The sequence below is a fragment of the Geotrypetes seraphini genome, chromosome 1, assembly GCF_902459505.1.
Source record: "Geotrypetes seraphini chromosome 1, aGeoSer1.1, whole genome shotgun sequence".
In the NCBI taxonomy this organism is placed as follows: domain Eukaryota; kingdom Metazoa; phylum Chordata; class Amphibia; order Gymnophiona; family Dermophiidae; genus Geotrypetes; species Geotrypetes seraphini.
The window spans coordinates 167,558,794-167,570,314 of NC_047084.1; positions in this window are offsets into that span (position 1 = coordinate 167,558,794).

Sequence of the window (11,521 nt, forward strand, 5' to 3'; positions counted from 1 at the left end):
CAAATAGCTCACCTAGATGTTTTCCAAATTATACTTAAATTAAATAGTGATAGGTAATAACACTTGTATAACTTGAACTAAGCTAGATGTTTCAATTTATACCTGTTATTTGTGAAAGCTACTTGGCCACCTTAACTTATATAGGTGACGAACAATTCTATAATCTAGTTGCTCACATTTATGTATATTTTTACATGCATAAATGGCTAGAATACTAGCATTTATGCATACTTCCATGTGTAAATGCTGTCATAACACCATAGCACCTTTTTTCAAGTGGGGGCATACACAGGTACAGAGCATGGACAGGACATAGACTGGATTCTCACTCACACCCACTGCTTACAGAATATTTTAAGATGCACTCATCCCAGCTGCACTTAGATTGCTTACTTATACCAGCTCTGTGACTGGCATAAATTTATCCATTTAACTTTTAGGTATGTGAATGTTAATATTCTAGAATGGAATTGAGGCTGAATAATGCTGTTTGTAGGTATAAGTTAGGATTCTAAGTGATTCCACTCCCTTGTCCAGCTTTCTTCACTGTAAACTGCCTAGAAGTTGCAAGTTTGTGGCGGTATAGGAAAAAATAAAGTTATTATTATTATTATTTTCAGATGGAAAACTTTGGTCATATAAAGGGCAATTCTGTAATAGGGCGCCCACATGTACGTGCCAATTGAGACCATAAGTGTACAGTACAGTAGAACTTTAATGCGAAACACTAAGCGTTCTATAAGGCCATAGTGTATAAATTAAAAGGAGCATTCACATGATTGGAGCATGGGATGGACAGGTAAAGCTGCAAGTTATCAGGCTCATAATCAAAAAACAGATGTCCAAAAAATCATCCTAAATCGGCACTTGGATGTCCTAATCGCCTAATCTTCCTATGTACCCTAGCATCCTTCTAGATTTCGCCGTCACCTTTTCAACCTGTTTGGCCACCTTAAGATCATCACATACAATCACACCCAAGTCCCATTCTTCTGTCATGTACAAAAGTTCTTCACCCCCTAAACTGTACCATTCCTTCTGGTTTTTGTCCCAAATGCATGACCTTGCATTTCTTGGCATTAAATTTTAGCTGCCAAATTTCAGACCATTCTTCAAGCTTCGCTAGGTCTTTTTTCATGTCATTCACACCATCCGGGGTGTCTACTCTACTGCAGATTTTGGTATCATCCGTAAAGAGGCAAATCTTACCTGACAGCCCTTCAGCAATATCGCTTATAAAAATGTTAAAAAGAACAAGCCCAAGAACAGAACCTTGAGGCATACCACTGGTAACATCCCTTTCCTCAGAGCGATCTCCATTGACCATTTCCCTCTGTCGCCTTCCACTTAACCAGTTCCTGACCCAGCCCGTCACTTTGGGGCCCATCCCAAGAACACTCAGTTTATGTAGTAGCTATCTGTGTAGTACACTGTCAAAGGCTTTGCTAAAATCTAAATACACCACATCTAGCGCACCCAGTCAAAGAAACTGATCAGATTTGTCTGACAAGACCTACCTCTAGTGAATCCATGTTGCCTCTGGTCCTGTAATCCACCAGATTCCAGAAACTTCACCATTCTCTGTTTTAAAAGTGTTTCCATTAATTTGCTTACCACAGAAGTCAGACTTACTGGCCTGTAATTCCCTACTGCTTCCTTAGTTCCACGTTTGTGTAGAGAGACCAAATCCACCCTTCTACTGTCTTCTAGTACCACTCCCCTCTCTAGAGAAGCACTGAAAATGTCAGTCAACGGAGCCACCAGAACTTCCCTTAGTTCCTTCAGTACACCATCTGGTCCCATCGCTTTGTCTGCCATCATGTTTCTATTGAATTAAAAAAGGTCTGGAATAGGCATGCGGGATCTCTCGGAGAGAGAAAGAGATAATGGTTACTGCAGATGGGCAGACTAGGTGGGCCATTTGGCCTTTATCTGCCATCATGTTTCTATGTTTAATTTACCTAGCTCCTCACAAACATAACCCTCTGAAAATCGACTGGGGTCTACCACTCCACCATCCCTATTCACATTTGTCTTCTACGGTCCTGCTCCCGGATCTTCAGCCGTGAATACAGAACAGAAATATTTGTTAAGCAATTCAGCCTTTTCTTTATCAGCTTCTATATATTCCTCCCCTTCACTTTTGAGTCTCACAACATCACTTTTGTACTTCTTCCTATCACTGATATATCTAAAAAATGTTTTGTCTCCTCGTTTTACTGTGTCAGCTATTTTTTTTCCATTTGTATCTCTGCTTTCCTGACTTCTTGACCAGCCTCTCTTAACTTTTCCAGATATTTTTCCTGTCTTCCTCTTTCTGCCATCTTTTGTAGTTTATGAAAGCTAACCTCTTATTCCTTACCTTCTCATCTACAACTTTTGAGAACCAAAGCAGCCTTCTTTTCCTCTTACTTTTACTTACTTGCCTCACAATAAGATCTGTCACCTTTACAATAAATTTTTTCAGTTTTTCCTACTGCATTTCTACTCCTTCCAGATATTCCCATCCAGACAATTGCTTGACATAATCCCTCATCTGAACAAAGTTAGTTTTTTTAAAGTCTAGATCCTTTAATTTTGAATGAGCCCTCTCTATACCCATTTTAATATTAAACTGTACCATGCAGTGATCACTGGATGCCAGATGATCACCCCATGTAACATCAGAAACACTTTCCCTGTTTGTAAGCACTAAGTCTAGTATGACCCCATCCTTGAACAGTTCTTGTAGAGAATCCAGGATCTCCCTACTTCTAGAAGACCCTGCAATAGGGATACCCCAATCAACTTCTGGCATGTTAAAACCACCTATTAGTAAAACTACCCTTTTTGTAGATATATTCTGAATATCTACTATTAAATTTCTGTCCAATTCTTCCATCTGTGAAGGAGGCCTGTACATCACACCAATGTAAATATATTTACCATTCCCTCTTTCTAAATTGATCCACAGTACCTCTTCCTTGCCCTGCTGATCCTGCTGATCTTGCCAGGTACATGTGACCTGGATTGGCCACATTTGGAAACAGGATATTGGGCTGGATGGACCTTCAGTCTGTCCTAGTATGGCAACTCTTATGTTCTTAACATATAGATGCTCATCCTTACTGCATTTGGGTGCCTGCAGTTACACCAGGTCTATGGCTTGTGTATCTGCAGATGCCTAAGTGTAAGGCATGCCAATACTAGCTTAGGCTAATATTCTGTAAGAGAGTCTGGTTGTTCAGATGCAGTTATAGCCTAAGGTCTCTCCTCTCGGCATTGGGGCATCTCAAAAGAGGCACCCACTTGTAGAATTGCCCCTTCAATAAAATATGCATCCAAAATTATCCATTCATGTGGTCTGGATTATTGTTGAAAAAAACCCACGTAAGTACCGTATTTTCACACATATAATGTGCGCGTTATACACGGTTTTTACAAACCGTGCATAACCTTGTGCGTTATACGCGTGAGCGCGTTTTACAAATTTTTTTTTACATAGTTCCCCCCCTGACGTCCGATTCACCCCCCCCCCCCCGCAGGACCACTCGCACCACCACCCCGAAGGACCGCTCGTACGCACCCGCACCCCCACCCCAAAGGACCGCTCGCACGCACTCCCACCCGCACCCGCACCCCCACCCTGAAGGACCGTTCGGGACCGCTCACACCCCCACAGCCTCCCGACCCCTCCCCCCCCACTCATCATGTAGAAGCTCCTACTGGTGTCCTGCTGCTTCCTCTTGGCGGTCCCGGCCCTTCTGTGAGCCCTGCGTCTGCGCTGCTTCGTCTTCCGTCGGTCCCGCCCTTTCTCTGACATCAGAGAAAGGGCGGGGCCGCCAGAAGACGAAGCAGCGCAGACGCAGGGCTCACAGAAGGGCCAGGACCGCCAAGAGGAAGCAGCAGGCCACCGGTAGGAGCTTCTACATGATGAGCGGGGGGGGTCGGGAGGCTGTGGGGGTGCGAGCGGTCCTTCAGGGTGAGGGTGCGGGTGGGAGTGCGTGCGAGCGGTCCTTCGGGGTGGGGGTGCGGGTATGTGCGAGCGGTCCTTCGGGTGGGGGTGCGAGCGGTCCTACGGGGGGGGGGTGAATCGGACGTCGGGGGGGCATCAGGCTTTCAAGGTGGGGACAGGACTTCAAGGGAGAGAGGAGAGTTGGGGCGGGGGAAAGGAGAGTCGGGGTGGCCAGAGGAGAGTCGGGGCGGGGGAAAGGAGAGTCGGGGTGGCCAGAGGAGAGTCGGGGCGGGCGAAAGGAGAGTCGGGCGGCGACGGGAGAGTCGGGGCAGCATGCGCGGTATACGGGTGTGCACGGTATATATAATTTTTTTTACATATATGTCGGTTTCCTGCGCGCTATACCCGTGTGCGCGTTTTACACGGGTGCGCGTTATCTACGTGAAAATACGGTAGTTGACATTGTCATCAGTGAAGTTAATTCTTTCGAATATTGGCCTGATGGTTGGTATACAGATTTAAATTTGCACACCAAGTCACTGGTTCAAAGAAATACTAGAAAGCTTTGCAATGCCATTTGATTTTTATTTTGCTCTTAAAAAATAGAATGCAGAAAAAAAAAAATTCCATGCAAGCACACCTAAAAAGAGCTGGTCTCATACTTGCATCTGCGCTGTAACTAGCAACTTTAGCATTATACTCTTCTGTGACCATCATGTCACTGCAGAAGTGTGCACAGCCACAAAAGTTCAGCTTGTGCTCCTTTTAGATTCAAACAGTTTTATTGATGCAAATATCATCAAATACAACAAATACAGCATCACAGCCCATCAATAATGAAGAACTTCACGCTTGCAAATTGATCCTATGTGTGTTGAATTCCAAAGTATTTCCATTTCTAAGTATTTCAGTTTTAGGTGCCCAAATGAACTGAATGCAAGATCATGAATGCACACCATTATTATCCTGCTAATTCGGCTCCTGCCTCTTAGCTGTGTATGCCCAGACAATACCCTTATGTTGTTATAGCATATTGCTACCCATACCAAGGAGGATTTTTGAGTATTAGATTTCCTTTAAACAGCAAAACTTGAATTTGCTAGGATGACCAAATTTGCAGTTCCATCATGTGGTACTTGATTTTTATTTTATTTTTTTCTAAACTAAGCTTGATATAACATAACAATATATATTATTTAACTGTCTGTGGTACTGCACCTCTGGATCTGTTTGAAAAGAAATTCAGAACAGTTTCTTTTGTTAAAAAACTGAATTTAAAATATGTATATATATGTATATATACCTCTGAAAATTTGCAATGATGATGTAAAGTTATATTTTATTGTTTTTATAGCTATGACCTGATAAAAAAAATTGTACATACTGTAAAAGTATTTAATTTGCCAACTGTGCTAACGAGTTAATGCACATCTTTCTTAACTGCAAGTGGTAACCATAGCTTGATGTCCCTGATTTTGATACGTCGATACGGTATTCAGTATAACTATAGTATATGTTAAAAAAAAGTCTCTCTGTATTTAAGTGAAAATAATTTAAGAGTACTGCCAGAAGATGGAAGGGGTTTAATTCCCATTTATTTATAAAAATGAAACTGTTATAAAAAGATCTAAATGGTAATGAATTTTTCTTGTGTACTGTAAATTTGAAACTGTCTTTTTGGCTTTTTTTTTTGGTCCTCTTTACAAGATTTCTACTAACTGTAACCTGCATTATGCAGATATCATTACAGAGCTGGATGTACAGTGAAATGGGTTCCTTAAGATTACTACCTGTCAAACTCTTTAGAGCCTTTCATCTCTAGGTCATTGGTTCAAATCTAGCTCAGGTCAACAGGGACTTAAAAGCAGTGATGCCACATTACCTAGTTCTAGGAGGGAGATTTTGAGTCCCTTCTGGATTTCTGACAACCCTATGTTGATGCACTATAAGACCTGAAGCTCTGTTCTCGATGGGTAGACTCAGGGACTGCAAACACTACACCACTTTAGGATGTAAGTTCTAAACCAGGACTGGTCAAGAAGTCCATCCGTCCGTCCCCTTAGAAATGGCAGCTCTGAAAAGTGGCCTATATGGTGATCTCGATCCATTTCTAGGCCCTGTCAAATTTCTATGCACCAGTGAACTCCACTGGACACCTTATTGATTTTTGCTCAAGATTCAACATTGTGTCGCCTCAAAAATTCAACCTGAAGAGTAGATGTCTTTACTGAGAGTGGGTTTAAGGATAGGTTTCACTGTACACCGTTCAGCATACCTTTTGAAGATGCTAGACTGCCTACTTTTTCTATGTATGATAAAAATGCTTCCTTTTTTAAACCTGGGACATATCAGTTTTTGTTTGGATTTTTTGGGAGGATTATTGTACAAATTACAGTCCTACATAAAAAAAAATTACAAAAAAGGATACAGACCTTTATTTGTGAACTCTTTCATACTTTCTATACACAAAAGGCATTCATTTGACTTTCTACAAACTGGGAAATACTAAATATAAAGTACTCAGTTATAATTAATGTCTAAAGTTTAGTACTTTGCTAGAATTATCAAATATCTTACTAGTTACTTAATATTAAATGTGTAATATGCTCAGTAACCACCACTGGTCATATTAAAATATATAATGACAACGATTTCATGGGAACCATCATTGAATACACAGGTTCCCTATTCCTTCATTTAACCAGAAAGGCACATCGTTAATTCTAACCAGTGTTTGTGAGTAAATCCAACTTAATGCAAGAAAAAAAGAAAAGAAAAAAAAACCCAATAGAATGCTGCACTTCTCTGGTTCTGTTTGTAAAGCGCTGGTATAAGGAAATTTGGGTCAAAGGTTTTATCAGGTGCCCAGTGACTTAAAAGTCTGTTGAATGAATCGCTGTATTTCTTCATAGTAAGATAGTAGATGACGGCAGATAAAGACCCGAATGGTCCATCCAGTCTGCCCAACCTGATTCAATTTAATTTATTTTTTTTTCTTCTTCTTAGCTATTTCTGGGCAAGAATCCAAAGCTCGGCCTGGTACTGTGCTTAGGTTCCAGCTACTGAAGTCTCCGTCAAAGCTCACTCCAGTCCATCTACACCAGGGGTGCCCACACTTTTTGGGCTTGCGAGCTACTTTTAAAATGACCAAGTCAAAATGATCTACCAACAATAAAAAAAATTTTTAAAGCCCACAAAGCACACTGAAAGGCAGAGAAAATGTTAATTATCATTCATATTCCGGGTTTTTTTCAAAGAGGTCAAGGCAGATGACTCTATGCAATGTCATCTCAATAACAACCATACAAAAATAGACAAATATAGCCCCTCCCTTTTTACTAAACCACATAGAAGTTTTTAGCGCAGGGAGTTGCGCTGAATGCCCCACGCTGCTCTCGACGCTCATAGGCTCCCTGCGCTAAAAACCGCTATTGTGGTTTAGTAAAAGGGAGCCATAGTGCAAAATATAGACAGCAGATATAAATTCTCAAAACAGACACATTTTGATCACTAAATTGAAAATAAAATCATTTTTCCTACTTTTGTTTGGTGATTTCATGAGTCTCTGGTTGCACTTTCTTCTTCTGACTTCTTCTCACTTCACTCTGGCTGCACTTCTTCTGACATCTTCTGATTTCAGCCCACTCCTTCTTTCAGCCTCCTATATGCTTTCTCTCTTCCATACCTCATTCTCTCCCCCAACTTTTTCTTTCTTTCTCCCTGCCTCCTGTTCTTTCTTTCTCTCTCTCTCTCCATGCCCACTTTCTTTTTGTCTCCCTGCTTGCCCCCTTTGTTTCTTTCTCCCTGCCCTCCCCCAAGCCACTAGGTTTGCCGTCGCCACCGGGGAACAGGCCTCCAAGCCACCGCCCCCCAAGCTCTGCATGCAGAAGCCTTGCACTGACCAGCATTCTGCTCCCCTTCAATTCTGATGTCGGAGAGGAAGTTCCGGGCCAGCCAGGCAGCGATTGGCTGGCCCAGAAATTCCTCTCCGATGTAAGAATTGATGTCGGGGAGAGGAATGCTGGTCAGCGTTAGGCTTCTGCAGGCCCAAATCTCTGGATCCCCAGGGCCGAGGAAAAGAAAAGAAAAAAAGCCAGTCTTCCATGAGAGCCGTTCCAGTCTCTTTTTAGCAGGACACTCAACTTCACATTTTCAGGCTCAAGACGTCAGAGCAGCAGCTGCAGCTCCGGCATTTTTGGGCAGAGCACCTCCTGCTCCCGACCGCCTTTCTCCAGTCTGGCTTGTCAATTCCGCCAGGGGCAGCCGGCGCTCAGCTCTCAAGGGTCGTGACTTCCCTAGACCTCCCTCCCGCCTTCTCCTGAAGGAAGTGACATCATCCCCCAGTTGGACGACGGGTTCTGGCAGTCGGGCAGGAAGGGCGCAGCAAGAATGAGTGTGCGTGGGGAACCTTGGGGAGATTCCGGTGGGGAACCTTGGGGAGAAGAAGGCTGATCGGCCGGCCGATTGGAACGGCAACACGAGATCGACTGGCGTTGTCTTCCCGATCGACCGGTCGATCGCGATCGACGTGTTGGGCACCCCTGATCTACACTATCCCAGCCGTCAAAGCCCTCCCCAGCCCATCCTCATCCAAACAGCCATATAAAGACACAGACCGTGCAAGTCTGCCCAGGACTGGCCTTAATTCGTCAGTATTTACTATTATTTTCTGATTCTTGATCTTCTGTGTTCGTCCCACACTTTTTTGAACTCTGTCACCATTTTCCTCTCCACCACCTCTCTCGGGAGCGCATTCCAGGCATCCACTACCCTCTCCGTAAAAAAGAATTTCCTTACATTGCTCTTGAGTCTCCCACGCCTCAGCCTCTTCAGATAATTTGCACCTATAATTCTGTAACCATGGGTCACAAAAATAAGTTTGAAATGTGTTATAGTTTATAGGGCAGAAGATCTTTTTTTTTTTTTTTTATAATTCTTTATTGATTTTTAAACAAGAACAGTGTTATATAAATAAAATAACAGTATATTATTGCATTCAATATCTATATCTATATAGATAACAGAACTATCATTTAATAATTACATTATAGGGCAGAAGATCTGATAGAAGTTTTTATTTTGAAGTGAAAAGTTTTGTTGGTTAGCTGGGTAATTTAATGCTGTATTTGCCTGCCTGAGAGTGAGAATTCTGGAATGTTTATGTCTGCATCAGATCTGAAGAGATCAGGTAGCAGTGAGCAGTGCAGGTCAGGATTCTTTTACTGCCAGAGAGAGAAAAAAAGGGTTGGGAAGAGTTCAGTTTGAAAGACAGGTTGGTCTGGGGTTTGTTTGAGAATAGTTTAAAATACATCAGGGTTGGAAAAGTTAGGGAATTTCAATTATTTTTTTCTTTTCTATGGGTAGTTAGAGAAAATTAAAGCAACAAACATATTTTTCAGGGTGTTAGGGTTTTCCTCCCTTTGATTTTTTTAAAGTTAGGAAGTAGGTTTGCTGTTGATCAAAACTGAATCTCAAAAGAAGAAAGAAGAAGCGCTGGTACCCAACGGCGGTGTAAAATAAACAACGGAGTCCTGTGAGAAAATTTACATTTGAAATCTGTGAGAAAAATCTTTTGAAAGGACTAAATTCTATGAGGAAAAGTTTATTTGGGATTTTATGTTAAAGTTATTTGGATATATATCTTTTAGAATTGTAATAATAAAATAAAAACTCTTATTTCTTGTAAATTCTTTTTAAAAAGGTAATATTAGATTTTATGTTTAACTTTTCCTTCTCAAGAGACTAAAAATAGGGAGTTTTAAAAGAGGGAGGGGTTACAATTCTCTTAGTCAGCTTAGATCCGCTGTTTGCCAACTCAAGCTGAATTTCGCAATCGTTGTCAGGGTAAACAGAAGGTCATCAGATAGTAAATGTTGAGGCTGAACGCTATCGTGGCTTCTCCAAAGAAAGGACTGCTCACTGGGCACCTGATAAAACCTTTGACCTGATTTTCCTTGTACCAGCGCTTTACAAGCAGAACCAGATAAGTGCAGTGTTCTGTTGGTTTTGTTTCTTTTCTTTTTTCTTGCATTACTTAAGTTGAATTTAATCACGAATGCTGGTTAGAATTAACGCTGTGCCTTTCTGGTTAAATGGAGGAATAGAGAACCGGTGTGTGCAATGATGGTTCCCATGAAATCGTTGTCATTATATATTTTAATCTGACCAGTGGTGGTTACTGAGTACATTACACATTTAATATTAAGTAATTAGTAAGATATTTGCTATATCCAGCAAAATACTAAACTTTAGACATTCATTTGACTTTCAACGCAAAGAATTGATGACTCATTACAGACAAAGCAAGTTAGACTTTACCTGAAAAGATGACTACTTTAAATATTTGTTTTCCTTTCTATTAATTTACATGCATGAAATATACCTCTGGGTATAGTATGAAAAAGCTCTGATTAAAAAGAAAATAAGTCAATAACATCACTGGTCAGTGTTATGTGAAGCCTGAGAGTCTAAAGCGAATGCTAAAGACTCATCTCTTCTAACCTATAATTCAAAATTTAAAGACATTTCTATAACCTGTAATTCAGTGTTCATGACCACTGATTAGAATCTTGTAAACCGCATTGAATCCTTGTCGAAAAATGTGTGGTATGGTATGGAGAGTCCTGATGATTCAAATTATAACCTAGAGACAGGGCAGGATTAATTCATCGAGAGCCCCTAGGCACACAAGTACACTGGGCCCCCTGCTCCGCCCCTACCCCACCATGCGCCCAGGCGGAAACAGGAAGCTGCGTCGGAGGGAAGCTATGGGCAGCACCGCTTGCACAATTACAGTTCCCGTTGCCTTTCTTATCCGCATTGCTTGCTTGTCTTACTTTCTGTCGATGGGGGGTGCCGCGTTGCCAATCGGGGGGGTGGGGGAGGGGGGCCGCATTGCTGATTGATGCAGGAGGGGCCCATTGCCGTTTGGAAAAAACAATGTTGATGCCTTCCTTCATCGGGCCCCCCTGACCATTTCGGGCCCTAGGCACGTGCCTACTTAGCCTATTGGTTAATCCTGCCCTGCCTAGAGATCCTTTTATTAAGCCACAGTAAAATTCACATCTAAGTGGCTTAACACAAGATTTTACCATGGGCTAGTGGATCTTTTAATGAGGCAACTATTGGGGGTATTCACAGGATTGTTCCATACAGGTTCTGCATTAAAAGTTCCATGTGCATATGGTAATCTGGAGGTTACTTGGAAGCACTTAAGACCTCCTACTTAGGAGGTGGTACGTGCTCTCATGTCAACTGAGCATTAGTGGGTTAGCACTTGGTGTTTGCAGCACGTTAACCCACAAAAGCCTTCTATGTCTGTTCTATGCCTGTCCTCCACAAAAAGCACTTGGGCCCAGATTCTATAAATTACGGTACTCCTAAAGTTAGGCACCCAGATTGGCATGCCTAGCCACTCTAGACGCCTACCGTAGGCCTCCTTTTATCAAGCTGCATTAGGGTTTTATAATCGCAGGCTGCTGCGGTAAAAGCTCCGGCACTCATAGAATTCCTATGAGCGCCAGAGCTTTTACCTCAGTGACTCATGATAACCCTCCCCCCATAACACAGCTTGATAAAAGGGGGGGG